Source organism: Ambystoma mexicanum, chromosome 2p (assembly GCF_040938575.1).
Source record: "Ambystoma mexicanum isolate Mex_15411 chromosome 2p, UKY_AmexF1_1, whole genome shotgun sequence".
Lineage (NCBI taxonomy): Eukaryota > Metazoa > Chordata > Amphibia > Caudata > Ambystomatidae > Ambystoma > Ambystoma mexicanum.
The window spans coordinates 638,338,423-638,359,971 of record NC_090923.1 but is presented as its reverse complement, the minus strand read 5'-3'; the positions used below and the strand labels follow the sequence as shown (position 1 = coordinate 638,359,971).

At 44.1% G+C, this 21,549-nt stretch overlaps 1 protein-coding gene across 3 annotated transcripts in view; it reads right to left on the bottom strand.

Annotated features, from left to right (window-relative positions):
* The window catches only part of LOC138566633 (acylamino-acid-releasing enzyme-like), a 1,029,593-nt gene that overhangs the window by 526,137 nt on the left and 481,907 nt on the right, over window positions 1-21,549 (bottom strand). The gene's annotated exons all lie outside the window — the stretch shown is intronic.

The following is a 21,549-nucleotide window of genomic DNA, read 5'->3' as shown; positions in this document are numbered from 1 at the left end:
TGAAATGGCATTTCTCCAAAAAAGGAACAGAATTTACATAGGAGGACAAATTTACCTTGGTCCATAGGTATTTATAATTCAGCCAGTGGTCAATTCAGCCATTTTAGTCTTAATGTGTGTTATCACAAAACAAGTGACATCTCCATCCCTGAGATTAAAGTTCAGTGTTCTCATTGGATTAACACAGTTTCTGTCATGTTGAGAATTTAGCAAGGTGTCCCTTATGAAAGCATTAAGGGAATGTTGTTTGGAATTAAGTATGAATATGTACAAACATAGCTATCAAATTTAGCAAGTGTTCAAGGAGATAGCAGAGCAACACCAGGACAAGTGAGCTCCATCGGAGAACACTAGGGTAAACACAATAGCAGACTGCAGCACTTCCCCCTTAATTCTTTTTGTCACAAGATTATTCTTTAAATCCCATACTTGTATATTATCATTGAAACAATTTTAGGTTTTTATGCATCATTACTCCAACATATAACTCCTCACTACCTCAATCACTTATTTACATTTCCCAGTCATCCCTTCATGATTGTAGTGATACACCCTGCTATGGGAGATAGACAAGACCTGGGTTGGCCCACCAGCCTGAGCCAGGTAGCAGTGAAATGTTTATCACTATTAGCACCATGGGGCTAGCTATGGGATGCTAATAGTTTGAAAGTATTTTTCCAACAGAAGATGGGCTCAACACATATTGTGCGTGCCTGATCTCCTGTGAAGAAAAAAAGAAAGGGCGGCCACCATGGAAATAGAAAAGGCTGTAAGTCCCTTAAGGGCAGAGGCAAAATTGCTATTATAATTGCATCGCCTACATAGCTCCAACAATACAGCTACCTTTAAGATACACATCCGCCCACTTCCTGCTTTTTTGGCTAAGAGGTGTTTTGTTTTTAATTGTCCTAATAGTTACTCAGATTTTGTGTTGGTGTTTAGTGAACAAGAGGTGTCCATAGCCCTTAACTCTAAAAAAATGAAAATCTCTAAATGCTCGTACAATATCCTGATAGATTTGTTTCCAAATGAGACATTGGTGTGGATTGCTCTTTTTAAAAATGTTTTAAAATTTGATCAACAAAACATATGTGGTATCCTTGAGTTGGCATACAGCGATTATAGCACCTATATTTAGGCACGTTATCCACCAATTTCCCTAACAGATTCCTAGTCTCATCAACCCAAACCTCATTTTGAGAAATACAGTATGGCAAGGTTACAGTTTACTTAAGTTAATTCACAAGAAGAGAGCACAATCAATCAATCTTTCTTGGGCATTTTGAGTGATGAAACATGCCGCACAAAAAACGATCATCACTTTAGAAAAGCTCCATGTGATGCGAAGCGAAAATCAATATCAAGAGCTTCTGAAACACAACAACAAACAGCAGCACGACTTGCCGACCATAGGACAAGAGCAACATTCTCCAGGGTAAATGAGATGCCAGAGCAAACTGAAGCAGGACTTGCCGAAAAGAGGACAAGAGAAACATCCTCCAGGGCCCATGAGACGCCACTCGATCAGGACACGGGCAACTCCGGGTACCCTAGCTAATCACCCATAACAATGCAACTTGTTGATTGATTGATTGATTGATTGATTTATAGAGCGCTTTACACCAAAGCACTGTACAATGGAACAACATAATACAGGATAACAACAACAAGATAACAATGGGAGCAAAATTACATCATGAATCATTCGACAAAACAGTGCAAGGAGCAATTAACTGAAGGTGGGGGGGAAATGGGAGTGGGATTAGGTGTGGGGGGTGGAGAAGAGTTGGACCAGGGAAATGGATGGGAGAGAGAGGAGGAGGAGAGGGAAGAGAGAATATCAGAGGGAAGGGAGGGGGAAGTAGCGAGGGCAGAGGGGGAGGTTTCAAGGAGGAGAATGGAGGAGGAGGGATTTAAGGGAAGTGCGAAATGAGGTGAAGGTCGTGGTAGAGCGGATTGTGAGAGGGAGTGGGTTCCAGTGCAGAGGTGCAAGGAGTTGGAAGGAACGGAAACGGGAGGAAGCGCAGGGGGGATGGAGGTACAGTGAGAAGGAAATGATCAGCGGAACGAAGGGAGGGGGAATAGAAGGAGAGAAGGGAGGAGAGATAAGGAGGAGCAAGACCATGGAGGGATTTGAAGACAAGGCAGAGAAAGTAACATTTTAGCTGTAAGTGAAATGGCAGCCAACCAAGGTAAGAGAGTGAGGAAGAGATGGAGTCACGGGAGGTAAGGAGACAAAGGGTGCTAACAGCAGAGTGGTAGATGGATTTAAGAGGGGCAAGATGAGATGCGGGAAGTCCAAAGAGTAGAGAAGAGCAATAGAAGAGGCGGGAAAAGATGAGTGAGGAAATTAGGAGTTTGGTGGCGTGGAATGTGAGGGAGGGGCGGATTTTGCGAATATTGTAGAGGTGGAATCGGCAGGTGCGAGAGGTGAGTGAAATGTGTTGGGAGAAGGTGAGAGAGGAGTCAAAGAGAACGCCTAAATTCCGAGCTTGGGGAGAGATAGGGAGATTGGAGGGAGGAAAGTAAATGAAAGGGGGTGGAGAGGGAGGAGGAAGAGAGTTAGAGGTGAAGAAAAGTTCACAAAGCTGTCTTACAAAACTGTGTTAACACACGAAAGTTGCACTTGAACATTTTAGATGTGAACATTGGGTATGAAGTTTAAAAGTGAATTAAGGTGCAAATATGGGCTTAGGAAATGTGGTGGAAAAATGATTTGGGGTGATAGAAAAACTATAAAGGCTTTTTGTAAAATCATCAAACAGAATTCTGCCTGACATGGAGTATGTTTCTGGGGAACATTTTACTCCACATCAGTACACCAGTCTTTGGTGTAAGTGGGTGTGATAAAGTGACACTTGCTCCAGACACTTAACGGAGCATCCAGTGCATGCCTTTGCTATAAGTGGGCTGGAGACAACATGAGTGGGCGAGTCTGGGGTGTACTGCACAAGAACAGAGATGCTCTGGGGATCATTGGCAGACCTTGGCAGATAGCTGTTTGAGGCTTACTGATGGTGGGGTGTTATTTTCTGGCAAGGGAGAGACAGTGCCAGAGAAACGCTGCCATCAGATATTATGAGAGTGGAAGCCTGATGGCAGATGCTGAATCCGGTACCTCCTATGATCTTCCATTTGGAGAAAATGTCAAATGCACATGGACAGAAAATAGACATGACTTATAAGAAGGGGGATGTGATAAGAGAGGGTCTTGATCACTAAAAATACCAGACGGAGATCTCATGCTGTCAGTTGATACTGGGATTGAGAAGTACATCAGAACATGCAGGCCACGTGAGTTTGAAAAGCACTTGAATCTGACAGATGGTAAGAACCCCGAAAAGCATGTAACCTGAGAGATGCTGAGAACCTTGAGAAGTACGGGAGGTACAGTACTGAGAACCTGGAGATGCACTTGAGCCGAATCAGTGAAAAAGCATCTGAATCAGAGAGGTGATGAGAACCCTGAGAAGTATGTGAACCTGTGAGATGATGAGAACCTGGGGAGGCACTCGAGTCCAAGAGGTGTTAAAACCACTTGGATCCAAGGTGAGACTTGGCAAATTCTAGCAAGATGTTCATTTTGAAGGCACTTTCAAAGTCTCTCTGGGATTCAGCAGGGTTATCAATAACATTAATTGCTAATGTGATGCATGACGTCGAGCGGCAAGCCAAGCCACCATAATACCAGGGGTCTTTCATGGACGGACTAAGAACTTGAGCCCTCTGGCTTGGCTCAAGATTGCAGGTAACCCTCCCACACACGCAATTTCCATACTGGTCTCTGATGTTCCACTCCTCTATTTGGTATCCAGCACACTCAGCTCTGTGGTTTCAGCTAGCTTCACATTACCGCATTTCAGTACACAACCTTTGCTAAGCTGCTACATCATTCCTTATCTGCCTAGCAGCCTCCGATCTTTTACTATGTGCTATTGCACGTGTCTAATTTTCTCTGCATCCCTTTCCTTTGTTATATTATCAGGTGAACAATATGTACCAGATTCTCGTTATGAGATGCACAAAAAAAGGAGCATGACCGCTCACTAAGTGCATCTGAATGAGCACATCTTGCAGTAGTTAATTCAGATGTCGTTTTTCATCCCTTGCCCATTTGCGCATATCAGGGACGTTTCTGAGCATTTAAAAGTGCATTCCGAATTCACAAACGTGATGTGCCTTTAATTGCACAAAAAATAGGTAACCCCCCTGTGCCTGAAGAAACAGCTGCAGAGCGAGGTGCAAATCATGATCGGGTCACTTCGGTCATGATTGTTTCATTTATTAAGTGTGACAGCCTCTGTAAAAACTGCGGCTGTCGGACTTGCAATTCAATCCCCTAAAAGGGTGGAAATGGAGAAATGCCCTCCCAGCAATCACATAAAATTAGTGTTGAGAGCACGTTCCCAACACTAATGTATGCAAGGAGGCTGGACAGTGCACCTTTGCACACTTGTTAAGCCCCCCTGAAATGCGGAGGTTACCTTTGGGAATAAGGTGGCCTGCACATTTCTGAAAGTAGCGCAAATTAAGCAAGCCCATTATCTACGCTCATTTGTGCTACTTTTTGACATTCTGACCTTTGCATCCAACTCCATTGGATGTTGCCCACTTCCTAAAAGCTCTGGAACATTTCTGTAAATTACAAAAGGCATCCAATTTTACATAGTGTACCTACTATATATGAAAGACCCTATATAATACTAAACCCGTCACCGCGTCACTGAGGCTGCAGAGGTAGATTAGTGGAGGAAGGCGGATTTAAAGCATCAATGAAGGTGCCGAAACATGGTGCTAAAACTGGACGAAGTGGTTGCTGCCCCAGTGGGAAGCACTTAAGAGTATAACTCGTCCAATTTTATTTTGGAGCTGGGACTTTTATTAACATGAGGAACACGAGGGAGAACAGAAGAGTGAATGGAGACCAGTCTCCATCAGGTTAGTTGGAGTGCCAGCTGGAGCTGAGGCAGATGAGCTAAAGGCAGAGATGGAGAAATTGCTATCAGTGATCACTAATTATTAGAAACAACTGTCCTATGTCTTATTAAAGCAGGCACAAGGCGTTCCACCTAAACGGAGTGTGTTCAAATATCTGGATGGGGATGGCCATGAGAAAGAGACAGAAACGGAGAGAGAGAGAGAAAGGGAGGGAGAGAGTTGAAGGAAGCAGCGACACAGAGTAGATTTTTTGTGACAGTAGTATATTTTCCTATTTTAGGAACACAGCTTGTGGATTTCAAGGATGAGCGGGCTATACGTTGACAGGCAATCTCAGCCAGAGCTGGGGATAAACACTGGCACGAGCACACTATATGTAAAAGGCTTATATTTACAGAGATGGGTTTGTCATTTCTAGATAAAGAAATAAAGGTCAGGCCTCACCTCAATTTTATCGTCAATTGTGCAACTCCAAACAGGTGGCCTATTGTTGTAATTGCTGATAAAGTTTATAGTGTACTTTCCTTTCTTTTATTGTGATACTTGACGATTTCTTAAAATTATTAGCATATACTCCGGAATAGCATTCAAACTTTTTATTTACATTAAAAGCGTTCATCAGGTGGTCCGGAACTTTAATACCTGTCTCCTATCGGCCGCAATGTTTATCAGTCTCAATGGGTACCCAGTAATTTCATTGCAGTACATTTACCACACATTTTTAGGTGCAGTATATTCATCGCAAAGAAATTCACAGACAACATCTAATTTAAAAATAGGTCCAGACAGTAAGTTTGGAAAAGGGCTTCATGTTTCTTTTAGGGGTGGGGTTCGGGTTATGGGGCTATGGGGACGTCTCTGAATGAAAAAATTGTGAAAATTCAAAAATGAAACATTTATGGATGAAAAATCAGGGGTATATTATAATTAATTATAATTTTTTTTATAATGCGCTTAATACCGAAGCGGTTTCTAAGCGCAGACGCAGGACCGGACCTGTGTTGCCCTGTGTCGCCAAGACAAATGCGTTGCCAATGAGCTATACTAGTCGTACCTAAACCTCACAGTCTTTGATAAGCTTGTCTTCCAGCTCCCAAATGGAGCAAATGGAGTCTTTCTATTTGTAGGGACTCTCTTGGTGGTTTCTAGGAACATTCCATTCATGTTCCTGCATGCAATGTTTCTCTCTGTACGATTTTTCTATATCTCTAGGTGTCTTCTTGTCCCAGCATACAATGTTTCTCTAGACTATCCGCTCTTAGCCTCCCTTCACTCTGAGGTATTACCTCGGGTTGGATGGCAGTCTCCGGCCCATCCAACCCGCAAACTCAGTTGCATCGCCCTGATGTCACCTGCGTTATACCAATTCTGACATTGGCAACAGGAGGTCTTGTGTGAGAAATACAAGGGTGACCATTTGAAAGCAGCAGTGGCAAGTGAATTGCGGCTATTTTTCACTAATGCATTACAAGTGGCAATGAAATTGAGGCTATTTTTCACTAATACATTACACGCTTTCACAGATCCTTACAATGTTTAACCAAATATGTACATGCATAGCATTCTCACAAAGCGCTTTGTAAATGAACCAGCGAAATATCTTTGAAGCAGCAATCATTGGTGAGGACTAATACATTCAGAGAGATTTTTAAGGGGCTTTGAAAAAATGCTATGTTCAGGTGTGTTTTAGAGAATTCAAATGTATTTATTAGTGTAAAATAGTGCTAATATTAATACTTTCTGTTTTTGTATGTGATTGGGGTAGAATGGAAAATGGTCTAAATGGTTTTTAAGATATAGAATGTATTTATAATACTATGGGCCTCATTACGAGGTCGGCGGTAAGGGGTTAACGGCAAGGGTAAGGGTGCCGTTGCCGTTAACACCTTACCGTCGCATTTTAGGTCCTTTAGCGGGTCCCGTTAAGGGCGCCTGGTTCTACCAGGCGTCCTTAGCGGGGGCCGCTAAAGGATCAGGGAGCTAATAACGGGCCTGCTATTTGCGGGCCCGTTATTAGCTCCTTCCCCATTCCCATTGAGCCCTATGTGGGCTCGAATGGCAATGGGGAATGGTTTTCAGAATGGACACTTACTGGGTCCTCCAAGGTTGGAATGACCCGGTAAGTCCCCATACCGAGAACCCGGACCTGGTAGGCGGTATGGGGTAGCCATGGCGCTAATAGCACCATGGCTACCTCCATACTCGTAATGTGGCCCTATGAGTGTGATAGGCGAGGAACATTACCTGTTAAAAATGTGCCATAAGTACCCACGGTGTTCCATCCCACAGCAAGATATACAAATTCCCCCAGCTTTTTATTTTTTTAAAGAAAAACAATTGACAATCTTGCCCATATAGTCTGATGCAGAATGTAACAACACTCCTGTCCTGGCATCGTAATTTGCTAACCAAATGTGAATTGGATTTTATTTTAAAACATAGCATCTAATTTCCCTACAGGAAACTTGGCTACTTGAAAAACACTTGTTTGATGGTTCTCTATCCCACTTTCAAGCTGCACATAAGGGCTTACGGAGCCGCCCATCGGGGGGGGGCCGCCTTACACTTATCAAATCCTGGCCAGTGTTAGAAATTGTCAGTGTGAAAGAGATGTCAAGGTTTTTTTAGCCTCCCATATTGTGAATGAAGAAAGGATAAAGCATGACCTTTTGTTTATAAATGTGTATTGGCATAGTGGGATCAATGAGTTAGATAAAGCATTAGAAAAGTTAACAATCTTTGTAAATGTCTGGTGTAATCGAGTTATAGGTGGCTCACCAATTGTTTTGGGTGATTTCAAATACCACTGCTATCTTCAAATTGGGTAGATCCAATATGGGGGTGGGTAATGGTCAGAAATGGTTGTGAGTGCTTTCTGTCCTAGGCCTACAAATGTTCAATGGTTCTGTTCCTGGTGACATTCTGTATAAATATACATGGAGCAATAAGATCCAGTTCTCCACCATAGATTATATATTTTCATCAGAATGGATGATCAACAGATGTAATTTCTTAACCATCCAACCAACAATTCTAAGTGACTGTTGTATGCTGATTAGAGATCGACTTTGGGGTAGTATGTAACAACTCGAATGGACGCACTGAGATCTCTGTTAAACCTGTAGAGAATACAATCTTGTGGAATCAATCTAATATTAAAAGGGTAAATGAAGCAGTTGGTCTCTGTTTAGGTGAATCTTCCCTTCACTGGAAAATAGACACCTTCTCAGTCGATGCATTAAAGTCATTTTTTGACAAATTCCTTGGTGTAACTTTGGGGCACTTTCGTAGGAACAATGGAATGAAGTGGAAACATATTCAGTTTTTTTTTTTATCAAGATGTGAATGACAGAAATGCCAAATGAGAAAACTAATTGAAATATTCAAAGGCAGAAAAGATCTTTCAATATCATGCACTATTCTTGAAATAAAAAAAAGTTAAGATCTATTACAGAAATTGGCTGAAGTGTCATACACTATTGTTATATCAAAAAGATGCCGAGAACATGCTTGTAGTGTTAAAATAAAAACTTGTCTGCATTTTAGAAGATTATAAATGATGATGACAATATGCAATCTAATGCACAAATTAATCCAGTGTCAGAAAAGGACTGGGTAGCTCACTACTCTAGTGTATTCTCGGAAAGACTCCAAAGTACTATATCAAATTTCTGTAATCAACTTAATAATGACTATTTACGCCAAATTCCTATTAATCCAGATGCAGTAGAGGAAATACTTTCTAAAATAAGTTCCTTGTGTGCTCGCGGTCCTAACGGTTCTGTCATTCCATCAAATTTTGTTTTGTTTTTGTTGTGGGAGTTACCCCCACAAACTCCAATTCCCACCTATTTACAATCTAGTCCCCATACCCCCCCTACGTTTTATATCCCTTTACCCCCCCCCCATATTTTTCGATGGGTTTTTGCAGTAAACAAATCAGCGGCAAAAAATGCAGTGGAAAGAACAAACGTTCAAATGCTTTGTTTAAAGGTGCTAGAAGGGAGTAGTCGATCATTTAATCAATTTTATTTCAGCAGATTTTAGCATGTCATTGATTTCCAGACTCATGGAGGATCACACATACAGAGGCAATTTATTAAAAGCGTGCAAGGAATGATCTGCAAAATTATAGACCGATATCGATACTTGATGCAGACAGCAAAGTTTTGGGATTCTTGTCCACTTGGAAAAGTGGCCTGTGGAATCGGGTAGACTGCAAAAGTGGCAGACATGTTTTATACGTAATATGAATACTACTTCAAACAGTACGGTGCTTAAATGTGTCCAATCATTGGTGTGGGGAAGGAAACAGCAGTCAATTTTTATTGCAACTATAAACCTGTCTGCCGCGTTTGACACAGTAGGCAGAAATCTACTTTAGGAAAAATTGTATAAGTGGGGCCTGCCCGAAGAACTACTGTGTCTACATATCGATCTTCATGAGCAAACTGTAATTTAAGTTAGGCTGAATGCTAATGGTGGCCTGACTGCAAAGATACCTACCACCAGGGGCGTTAGACAGGGGTGCGTTTTTGCCCTGTCTTTTTAATTTTATATATGTCTGATGTCACTGAATATACAATGCCCTCAGCCTTAAACTCGCCTAAGCTTGATACATTGAAAGCAATATAGCTGAGTTACGCTGATGATTTTTTAATATTTGATTGTACGGCGTTTGGATCAACATGACTTTTAACTGCTTTTAATATTTTTTTAACTGCCAACTCCCTTAAAATTAATGTGGGTAAAATGAAAGTAATGCACTGCACTTGAAAAAAAGCATATGTCTACCTTTAAATGATTTGTTCAAGAATAACTGTTGGAAAGAGTAGATGGCTTTATCGATCTTGGATTTCCGGTTATATCCAAACCACATAAATCCCAAATTAGAGATTGGTTGCGAGCAAGGGTATCTGCACTGGCCAATCAAACTATTCAGTTAGATGCTCTATTTAGAGGATTCCCAATAAATCCCGTACTAATATTTTTTTTGCGTAAAGTTGTCCCCAACATATCATATGGGATCGAGATTCCTTTTTTGGTGGGTTTCGAATTTCTGCATACATTGGAGAGAAATTACTGGCGCCGTGGCTTTAGTATTCAGAACTCAGTGCCATTAGCGGCAATCCAATACGAACTAGGTATTAATTAATTAATAGAGCTAACTGGAGATTTAAGTTTGTATAGAAAGATCATCCCCAGAGTCTCTATATTTAGATATGGCCAAGGTGGTAATAGATCAGAAACACCAACCATTGAAGGAATTGATCAGTCATTGTGAAAATCTGTTGGTGGAAATTATTCTGTCGGTTTATGACTTGACAATGAACCCGGATAAAGTCAAATCTACTTTAAACCAATGTGATTGGATGGCCACAATGGACAAATTCCATGCATATAAATCACTAGATCATTTAGGCACGGACCATAAAAAGTGCTCAATTAGAGTCCCATATTTATCGACCTATCCGAGTGGCAGAGTGAGAAGGCAATTCCTGAAATTGAATTTATTGTATACTAGGCAAATAACTTTAGATATGGTTGTTACCCAGAGGAATTTTCCAATTGTAGATACTGTACTCCCCAAGAGTGGAGGAAGACCTTAGACATCTAGTGACTGCTTGTGCTGCACTTGTGAGGTGGTGAGAACAACATTTTCCATTAAAACATTTTTTGATACACCTTTGAGAAGGGATAGCTTGTGGAATGAATGTCTTGCAGGCAAAACTACATCAATGGTTTTTGCGGCAGTAGGCTTTGTAAAAGCTCTGAAATTAAGACAGGAACATAACATAAACACTTTATAACCCATTTTATTTTCAGAATGTTAGAATTATTGTTCATGGGAGGATTTGTTTATGGCCCTTTTCTTTCTAGTATAAGAGTATAAGTTGTCGTGAATTAGCATTGTATTGGTGAAATAAGCATATGTGGATTAGTATTGTATTGATGAAATATGATATGTTTCTAATCACTTTGTCCTGAATATTTTTAGGTATAATAGGCGAATTAGTATTATATTGACTAAATAATTACATGTTTTTAATTGTTTTGCTTGTTATGTATTTTTGATGAAATGCTTATTATTGAAAACTGTCCTGAAAGGAATTGTATAATTGTATATCTTTCCTTGTATCTATTCATTTTTGTTAAAGGCATATTTTGCCAAATAAAAATACTAATAAAATAAAAAAAGAATGTAACAACTTACCTGGCACATACAGTCAGTCTCACTGAATCTGCCAGCCTTTTACCAGGCTACGCAGAATTTGTTCAGAGGGAAAACTCTTCACTCACAGGGTGCCATACTTTAGAACTCTCTTCAATACCACCTCAGACTCGCATATGGCTGCCTTCAATTTATTAGCGGTCTTAAAACTCACTTACTCCCAAGTGCCTTAGGTTTAGGGCTTCTTGATATTGGCCATTGCAGTTCATGTGATCCTCGGGGTGAATGATCCTCAGGGTGAATCCACAGACTGTTGAAAAACCAAATAATGCTGATCCCATCCCAAACAGCTAAATTAGCCTTCCCTCTCTTGAGGCATTCTTTATTAATTGACCTTCTGATCACATTCTATGCTAAGCCCCATCTGAAGCACCAGTCAGGTGGGATGATTGCTATACACAGTAACAAATAATTTATATGACAGCATGAGTAAGCTTTCAATCCTAGCTCTTGTTAAGGGGTTATATCATCCAGTCAAATACAAAAAGGATTTGAAATGGCTGTAATCATTTTAACAAGGTAATTTGATCCTTTTAGAAGGGTGCATGAGGGTGATTAAAATATCTATTGTAGATGAGTGAAACCACAGAATATGTACTTATAACTTCGGTCTTTAAAGAAATTGATTATGTCAAGAGCCTGTGAAACAACTAGAGCAGGAAATGTTTCATGTCACTACGATATTTGCACCAACTGCTGATATCTTCAGTGCTGGAGGAAATAATAAAATAAGGTTTCACCTTTTCCATGAATTTGCATGAAAGGTTCATACCCCTTTTATAGAAATTCAGTGGCCCTTGTATGGTGACCATCACTAAAAGCTAAAATTACTACCTTATCCTCTTCAAGGCACATGGCACGTCACAAATCAGGTTTCAGAGCAGTGTTATAGATGCCATACAATTGCTCTAAGACTAATGGTTTGTCCAAGGGTCTTTATTGCAAATGCTGTGGGCCCTATGGCCATACCACTCTCTCTCTCATCTTCCTTGCATTACCTCCCTAATTCAGACATTTGTAATCCCAGTTAGTGCTACCGAATAGTATCCCTACTGTCTAATGTCTACCATTTCCGGTTAGGGTCTCGCTAGGAGGCTGACTACCTAACTCCCTCAGGGACTTCCTAACTGTCCCATCTCCAACCAGTGGTTAGTGTTCCAGGAGGGAACTGGGGATTACTGCCTTTCACTTACTCATTTGGATTTAGCTAAGTTCAATCATGTCCACCCTTACTACATCCCTCCAACTCATTCTACCTATCCGTCCTCTTACTGCTCCCTCTGATCTGCTATCCTTCTGATCTTTCACTCCTCCTTCCTCGCGTCTCCACCTTTTATGGTTAGTTCTCCTCCCAGTCCACTTCTCTACTTCCCCTCTACAATACTACTCTCCTTCTCCTGCCACTACTCTCCTCTGCCACCATCATTCTCCTCCTTCTCCCACTACTACTCTCCTCCCACCACTACTACTCAAACCCCCTCCTTTCACACTGTACTATCCACTTTACATACACTCATTAGATTGATCCCTCTCATTGGCCACACAAACATGCAGACTCACACTGCAGAACTACTATCACTCCGAAGCCAATACCTCATCTGATGCACAAATCTCCACAAACTGCAACCTTCCGCCTCTTGGTCCTTTGGTCCACTACTTCCACTGCGTGTGACCTCGCCCAAACAACCCACACTTTCCATTTCCTGGCCCCTGCTTAAGTTGCCCTCACCTTTAGGGGATTGATCCTCTCCCCCTAACCAGCGGTATATTGTCGATGATTCTGCATGAAGATGCTAGCCCTGGTCAATGTCCTGGAAGTTCCTGGTAAGTACTTTATGGTGTTCCTTGGTGGTTTAATGAGTTTGGTGATTAGTGAACAGGTGGTGCATTGTGGTTTGCTGCCTTTGCCCAGATGTGGAGTCTAAGGGACTACCAGCACTGCTCTCTCCCGGCGGCCTCCTCTATCGAGGTCGTCCACAGTTCAGGGTCAATAGAGGATCATGGCAGTTTTGGAGGCTCCGGCTCACATCAGAGTTGATACTGTCTCCCCAGAACCTGCCTCATTTAGCTCAGAGGGAATTTCACCCCTTTTTTGACAAGGCTAGCCGACTGTGTATGCATTCTTAACCTGGTATACTTTGTATATTATTTACATATTAATTGTAACTCTGTGATGACATTCATGCCTTTACTCATGTCTATGTCATGGTCCCACAGGCTGATGGGTGTGGTCTTATATTTCATTTACTCGTTATAGCAAGTGGTAACACAGACAATTTCAATGCATACATCCGGGCACAAGTAGGTCTTCTCTCTTCCCTATGCATTAACTTCAACAGTACTGGTAAAATTGCCATTTTGTTGTTTGTGTGTATTCTGCATGGTGGAATTTCTGTTACTGCCGAGTATCCCGAAGGAAAGTCCGCCGAAACCACTGATATTTGGTGGAATTACCAGTTACAGCCACCTCTGAGGTGAAGGTAACTAAAAATGCATTTTTGGTGAAATTACTGACTGTTTTTGGTGATAATTCGGTGGCATTTCACCTTTTAATTCGGCAGAATTTATTTGTGCTAAATCCGCTGGTGTATTTAGCACTGGTGTAATTACAGCTAGTTTCTCAGCGGTTATCCCACCAGCGCAAATTCCGCTGGCTGAATTAGTGCCAGAGTCATTATCACTGTTTCTCTGTTCTTGGAATTTGGTTGTGCAGGAACAGTGGCAGTAACGGAATTATCGCCACTTTTTTGCCACAAAGCCAACCTTGTAATGAGGCCCATTATATTTTAATAGAAATGGAAACTTGATTTTCAATATCTAATTTCTACAGGAATGTAAAACTGTTCCCTAAACCTATACGGCACCTGCCAGTACAAGTACAGCGTTTTTGATGGTACACCTTCCAAGGAACAACTTTCTCCCTTGTCCCCTCCACCTTGAACCAAATGAGATGAATTTCAGAGGATGAGTCGAGACATTCCTGTTCTGATCCGGCTACAGAGCATAAGGCAACACTACTATGACTCTTCTTGAATTTGTAATAATTTCAGCAAACCACTGTGCTGCTCTCCAGGCAACCATATCTCACACACTGTGAAGCAACATAGAAAGATCCACAATAAATATTAATAAACATAATGTTGTCACACTGAAAAAAGAAGCATATAAAAACGGTGATAATCATTCAAAGTTACAGTGTGCGCGTAGTATACAAACAAGATAACATAACATTCATGGGCTGTTAGGTGGAAACCTGTGCAGTTCCCTCTGGGACCACTGCAAAAGATTTAGGACTACAGGTGTTTGGCAGTAAACCCACTTGGTAGCAGTCTGTACCACACAGATTCACTTGGTAGCTGTGGCTGAGCAGTCAGACTTCCCTCAAGAAGAGTTAGGCAGTATGTGGAGTATACAAGATAGGGCAATTTACACAGTAGAACAAGCAAACACGGACAGAGCTTCGGTGCAAAGATATATAGTTATTTATTTATAAAAACACATCTATGAAAACACACTGGCACTAATACGGTAAACACTTCAAGCACAATTACTATAAGAAAAATCAATCCCCCTAACAATAGTTCGACAAGTCTAGCTTCAACGGCACCACTTATTTGCAGACAGAGGTGAATGCTTTAACCTAGATGGCACTCTAGTATTCGTTAGGACGGGAGAGAAAAGGCAGGGTATGAAATCAACTCGGTACCAACACTTTTACGAACAAATGCAAGGCAAGTAAGGCAGGGTCTACTGTAGATCGCAAAGTTCAGAGGCCAGGCCCACTCGGAGAGAGGCGATATGTCCCAAAAAGTATCACAGTGGAAATGCACTTCCAGACTTTGTTGCAAATTGTTATCGAAAAGGTTGGACTAGTTCAGAACAGAAAGATGAGAAAGCTTGGAGGCGACCCAATGGAGAGGCGAGGATTCAGATACCTCACACTAACCGACACAAGGGAAGCCAGGCGGACACGGTACCTTGTTTGTGGAGAAACAGCTCCGGCGGGGGCAGTTGTTCCTGGTGGTGGATGCACGTTGGGTCTTTGCCAAGAGAAGAGATTATCTCGTCGTCGAAGGAAAGTTGCAGATCGTTGCACCACCAGGGAAGAGACCAGCCACGGAGTGCTCCGTCACAAGGCACCACCTTTTGGTCGCGGTACAGGGGTAGTGGCTATCCGGTTGCCGGGGTGCTCTGCACGGGCAATTCGACCACTACGTCCTGGAACGAAGAAAAAGCAAAGGGGACTGGTTGTTCCCACCAATCAGGGGAAGAGACTCTCCGGCGGGGAGATCTCCTCTGTCGTCGGGAAGTGGTGAGTCGGTTCAGCAGGGCTCCACCAGAGGTGTCGTCGTTGCAGGTCGGCTCAGCTTTACCCTCGTCGGATTCTTAGGTCCTGTGGCGACTTCTGAGGATCCAGTCTCAAAAGCCCTGCTTTTATGCAGAAAACCCCCATTCATTCAGCCTAGCTGTCACTCAAAACACGCTAAGTGGTGAGCGGGGTGGCTCACCACTTGGGCCAATCACACCAGAGTGTGACTTGAGTTGGCAAGGCAACTCAGTCCAGGGTGCCTAAACCCCCTCCCACACCCCCTGTGGTACCCAGACAGAATGGCACCACTTTGGAGGGCCTCTGTGTAGAGGCCCGCCAAAAGTGGAACAAAGGGCTCAACCTTTGGTTTAGGAGTCACAGAGACGGACACAGACGCCATTTTAAAAACCGAGTTCTGGCAGAAAATACCAACTGATAGATTTATTTAAGATAAATAAACCGGTGGTATGTTAGAGATTAACAAGAAAAAGTATTAACCTCCAACAATGGGAAGAATCCCATAGGGTTATATTCGGGGTCGAATATAACAAGTAGTTTCCACTACCACCAGCCAAAACTCGACGAGGGGGGATGGGACAGTGCCCCCTCGAATAACAGACCCAGGAGTAATCGAATTACCCCTACTAGTATGTCCACAATAGTATGGTGTGTACTAGTTCTGTTAGTAAATTTAGGTCTAGTAAAGCCAATGGTGACTTTACATGCCCGGGGAGACAGTAGTCAGTCCCCGGGTATGGAGTCTATGATGGAGGTCCGCTAGGACGCCCCAGTGCTACGGCCCGGAGGGTGCGGTGTAACACACATAGAAAAACATATGAGACCCTATGGGGTAAAAGACCCCATAGCCCAAAGAACGTATTGACATTCAAAGGAATTACACACATTCATGTCCAAGAGTGGGAAAAAAGAGTCTCACTCTTGGCAGGATGGAAAAAAACAAACTCCAGAAATCCAACAAAGCTGCTGGGGGACTCACTAGGTTAGGAAATTCAGCCTAAACAGAGAATTCTCCCTAACATGGGCGCTTTTAGCAGCCCTCTACTTACTCTAATGAGGCAGATGCTTTTTAGGTTTCCTTACTGTTTTAATTTTCACACAATTTTAGTTCTCTAACTTGTAGTTTTAATGGTTCCATTGCCTACAAGTTTCCGCATGTAAATTGCTGATGGCTAAAATGCCAAGATTGGATAAATATGCTCCTGATGGCACTGGGCCAGTTTGCACCCCTGAACTCTGGCAGGAAGCTCTAGCCATGTGGCTGGCTGCATGTGTGCAATGGGAGGGATCGGGAATACGGACCTATGACCTTTAAAGCCAGCTGGGTGACATTTTGGGCGTGGTGCCAAGATGATGCCATGGGAAGACTGGACCTTGCCATCTTGGCCCTGTGATGCCCTACTCTAGCATTGTCCCGGCAAAAGAGCAACTGTCATCAAATGGTATGGGTTGTTGGTGTCAGCAATTCCCCTGCTTGGTTCCGCCATCTCTACTGCATGCCAAATGGCAGAGGGAGACAGCTCCACTGGACAGAAGATGGTGGTACCCATCCATGGTAGCACCATGGGAATGGGAGCAGGGAACTCTTGACAGCATACTCCTTGAGCCGACAGGCTTACACGCAGAGTGGCAGAATTGCAGTCCCAGGCTGGGCCCTGTGAAGTCTGTTCTTATTGGTGATGGCGGACAGCATACAGCTGGCTCAGGTGGTGTGAGCTACACAAGCGCAGTCCTTTTGTCAGATTTTATACCCAGCTGGGGATGCCCACGCTGGCTGAAGCATGTTAGCAGTCGATACACTAATGGAAATGTTTCAGTCTGTAGGCTAGGTCTACCATCTCAGGCCATTTATCCCTGCACATAGCAGAAAAACTGCCTGCTCAGTGTTTGCTTCTTCAAATGAGCACTCCAGAAATGCACCTTGGAAAATATTATACTTGTCAGTTATTGAACGGTCCCCAAGATTGTTATAAGTGTTGGGTCCCTTTGTTTTCACATCATATAGTCAATTTGCATAGAGGCAGAGTGTTACTGAGTGTTTCCCGTGTGGAGTGGATACCAGGCAAGCCTGTTTTGCTGTCTTTTTTTCACTGCTGCTTATCCTGGAGGTGGAGCTTAACTATTAAAACTTTCCGGGGGGGGCGTGGCTAACTGGCCATGGAATAGGACGCGCTGCGTGAGGAGCTCCTGATGATCCGACTCTATTTTTGCCAAATTTATCTGCTGAAACTGCAACGAGCGCCTAGAACTTTGAGGATCAGGTGTCGGAAGCCGCACGCTAAGTGAAGTTCGCTGGAGAAGCTCATAGTCCCCGAGAATCGTGAGATATACATGGTTTTGTCGGTGCGATTGTGTGGCTGCTTCGACACCAAGATGGCGGCTTACAAAGGAAAGGCCTCCGAGGAGAAACGAAACTGATTCCCGGGACCTGCGGGACACGGCTGCGGTAAATTGCCTGGAGAAGTAACACAATTGGGTGATATGGCAGAGTGGTCGAATCCATGAAAGCGCCAGGCCTGACATACGCGAATGGAGCCTCGGCGATCTGACCGCAAGAGGAGATGACATTGGATGCTTGGGTGACGAGGCCTACGGAAGTTGCATGGGGAGTGGGAGGCCATAGCCCATCCGCAAGACAATTCGAAGTGCCATCTCGAATGTGCTTTAGGTGACCTGGAAGCCGGACCATTGTCGGACCGAGGACGGTGCGACAGCAGCACTAAAGCGGAGGCATACAGGAGCAGCGGGAAGCGCCATGTCGGCGAAAGGGTTGAGAGTCAAGACCAAGCAACCCACGATGGAGACTTTCACGAGAACGCAACGGACCCCCTCAACATCAGTACAGAGCGCGATCGAGACCCCTGCGGAGGATGCCCCCAAAGGGGATAAGCACCAGATCCTAGAAGCTACAACGGGGCTAAGCGCTAAATGGGACTTGGCAATGGCGGATCTACACACAGCTCTGGTGAATAAGATCGATGCTGTGGGTACAGAACTCACCCTGCTACGTCAAGATGTTAGGGCACTTGCAGAAAGGACCAGCGGTTTGGAAAGTGGGGTGAAGATTAATACCGATGTTAGCACGAGCAATGCGAAGGAGATTCATGTCTTAAAACAACAGGTCGCTAACTTGGAAAATCGTGTGGAAGGGCGAGGAGAAACAACATTCGCATGGTTGGCCTTCCGGAGGGAGAAGGCGGCCAAGATCCCACAAACTATGTTGAAAACATGATCCTGCAAGGGATCGGAGCTGGTAATCTTTCACAGGGATTTACGGTGGAGAGGGCGCACCGCGCCCTGATGAGGAAACCCCGGCCGGGGGACCCGCCAAGACCGATCATCACGAGGGTCCTGAATTACAGAGATAGAGAAAAGATCCTCAAATACTTTCGTAAGGGCGGCACGATAGAGAGAGCATCCACCAACATCACAGCATATCCGGACTACACGATGCTGGTACAGAGGCAGAGGTACAGCTACGTAGCCGTCAAAAGGAGGCTCAGGACAGCAGGAATCAGATATATGCTTCTGTACCCAGCACGATTTAAAGTGCTACATAAGAACAAAGCGCTATTTTTCGATACCCCTGAGGATGTTGTCGCATGGCTGGACCTGCAGGGCTGCCCGGAACAAGAAGCGGATCGGGATCGACAGGATCATACCAAATGAAGATTCAGTAAGAAGAAGGACCCTGATTGTATGGAGAAGCTGTGACTAACTGAACTTTGTACACAATCTGAGCCTGGTGCTCGATTCAGACTGGAATATAGTGAGTGTAACTGTAATCGGTAACGGTTTGGCAATTGAATGTGTAATGTTTTTTGAAAGGAGCAACAGAACGCGGACGACCTACCCCAATAGACTATTAGTTTCAGCGGCCATTAGGGCGGCTTTATCCTACTGAGCCCTGAGTAGAAGCTTCCGCTCGGCAGGGCTAGATGTGGGGGTGCCTGAGATCCAGGAATGGAGCTGGACAACGGTTGGGGAGGGTATTGTTGGGGGAGGGGTGGGTGGGCAGAAAGTTGGGGGATGGGGAGTTGAGTGTGTGTGTGGTTATGGGGAGTTTAAGTTTTGTTTCGAGCCTATTTGGGAGAATCAGTTTGTGGTACTTGCGGTGCATGAAGGGACGTAATCGATGGAGGATCGGGTGGGTGCTTATTAACGACCTATGGGGGACCTCAGGATAATAACGTGGAACGTCAGGGGCCTTAACAGCTACCTGAAAAGAAACAAGATCATGATGTATCTGAAAAGGCAGAAAATAGACATCGCATTACTACAAGAAACGTACTTGACGCGGGAGAAGTTGGACCTAGTTAAGAGAAAGTGGAAAGGGACCGTAGTGGGCTCGCCATACTCTGCATATGCCCGGGGGGTGCTAATCTGGGTGGCACCGCATGTCCCGTTCAAATTGACACAAGAGGTGGTTGAAATGGATGGAAGGATGGCTATACTGCGGGGGCTGGTGGAGAGCAGGGAGGTATGCATAGTAAACACGTATGCCCCCAACCAAAACACAGCAGCATATTTCAGAGCCCTGTGTACCAATCTTAGTGTGTGTATGGGAAGCGCGGTGATCTGGGGCGGAGACTTCAATTGTGTGTTGGATCCGGTGGTGGACAGGTCAGATGACAGGGTGGGTAAGCCTAGCCCAGCGGCGAGAGCGTTGCGGACGCTGCTAACTGATTTTGGTTTTACAGATGCGTGGAGGATGAAACATCCCACTGAGAGGCAATACTCACACTATTCAGCCCCGCACCAACTGCACACTAGGCTTGATTACGTCTTTGTCACAGCAGATGTGATGTCCAAGATTACTCAAACCGAATACAAGGCCAGGGACCTCTCGGATCATTCGCCCCTGATCCTCGGATGGCAATATTGCCCCCGAGGACGAAAATCCCTACATGGCGCCTCCGAGCGGAGGAGCTCAAAGATCCAATCTTTAGAGAAGATATAAGAGAGGAGATTACTAACTTTTTTGTGGAAAATACTGGAAATGTTGACTCTGCGGGCACACTATGGGAAGCTTTTAAGGTGGTGATGCGGGGGCGGCCATTGCTAAGTCAAGAGGGTTACAGGGTGGGGTCTTGGCTGACCTACAGAGGGCGGAAACTGAGCTAGAAACAACGTTAAAGAGCGAAGATGTAGACACGGAGCTGGTACTCCAACTACAGCAACAATGTGCAGGGCAATGGGAAAGACTCTGCAATCTTAATTATAAGAAATATGTTGAGAGGCAGCACGCGGGGGGAGACAAGACAGGCCGCCTTTTGGCCTGGCTATACAAAAGCGAGACCCCTAAACCTCCGATTAGGACTATTATTAGGGAGGACGGAGAAGAGGTGGCCACACAAGAGGGGGTTAACAAAGAATTTGTGGAATATTACAGAGTGCTGTATGGAGATGATGAGATAGGCGACCAGCGCACGATAACCGAAACATTAGAAGACATAGGGCTGCCCAAGATAAGCGACGAAGAGAGGGAGGAGTTAGATGAGCCAATCACGTTGGAGGAATTAGAAGAGGTAGTAAAGCAGCTGCCCACTTGTAAGGCCCCAGGGGCAGATGGGTTCCCCAGCGAATTTTATAAAGTATACAAGGAGGAAATCCTCCCCCCAATGCTGGACATGTTGAATGAAGCGTTTGAGATAGGACGGTTGCCTGAGTCACTTAGAGAGGCAATTATAATACCGCTGCCCAAGCCCAATAAACCGGAGCACAGATGTGGTTCCTACAGGCCCCTGTCGATGCTCAATCAAGACAGCAAGATTCTCACAGCTGTCCTTGCAAATCGATTGCGGAAAGTGATTGGCAGACTCATACATCCTGATCAGACGGGTTATGTCCCGAGCAGGAACATTACACACAACCATAGGCGACTTCATCGGGTGGTCGAATGGGGTGTTAAGAACGAGGGTGAGATGGCAATAGTGTCTCTAGATGCAGTCAAGGCTTTTGACTCGGTCAAGTGGTCATGGCTATTGGCTGCTTTGGAAGGGTATGGAATGGGGCCATGCTATATCAGGTGGGCCAAGATGTTGTATAGTGA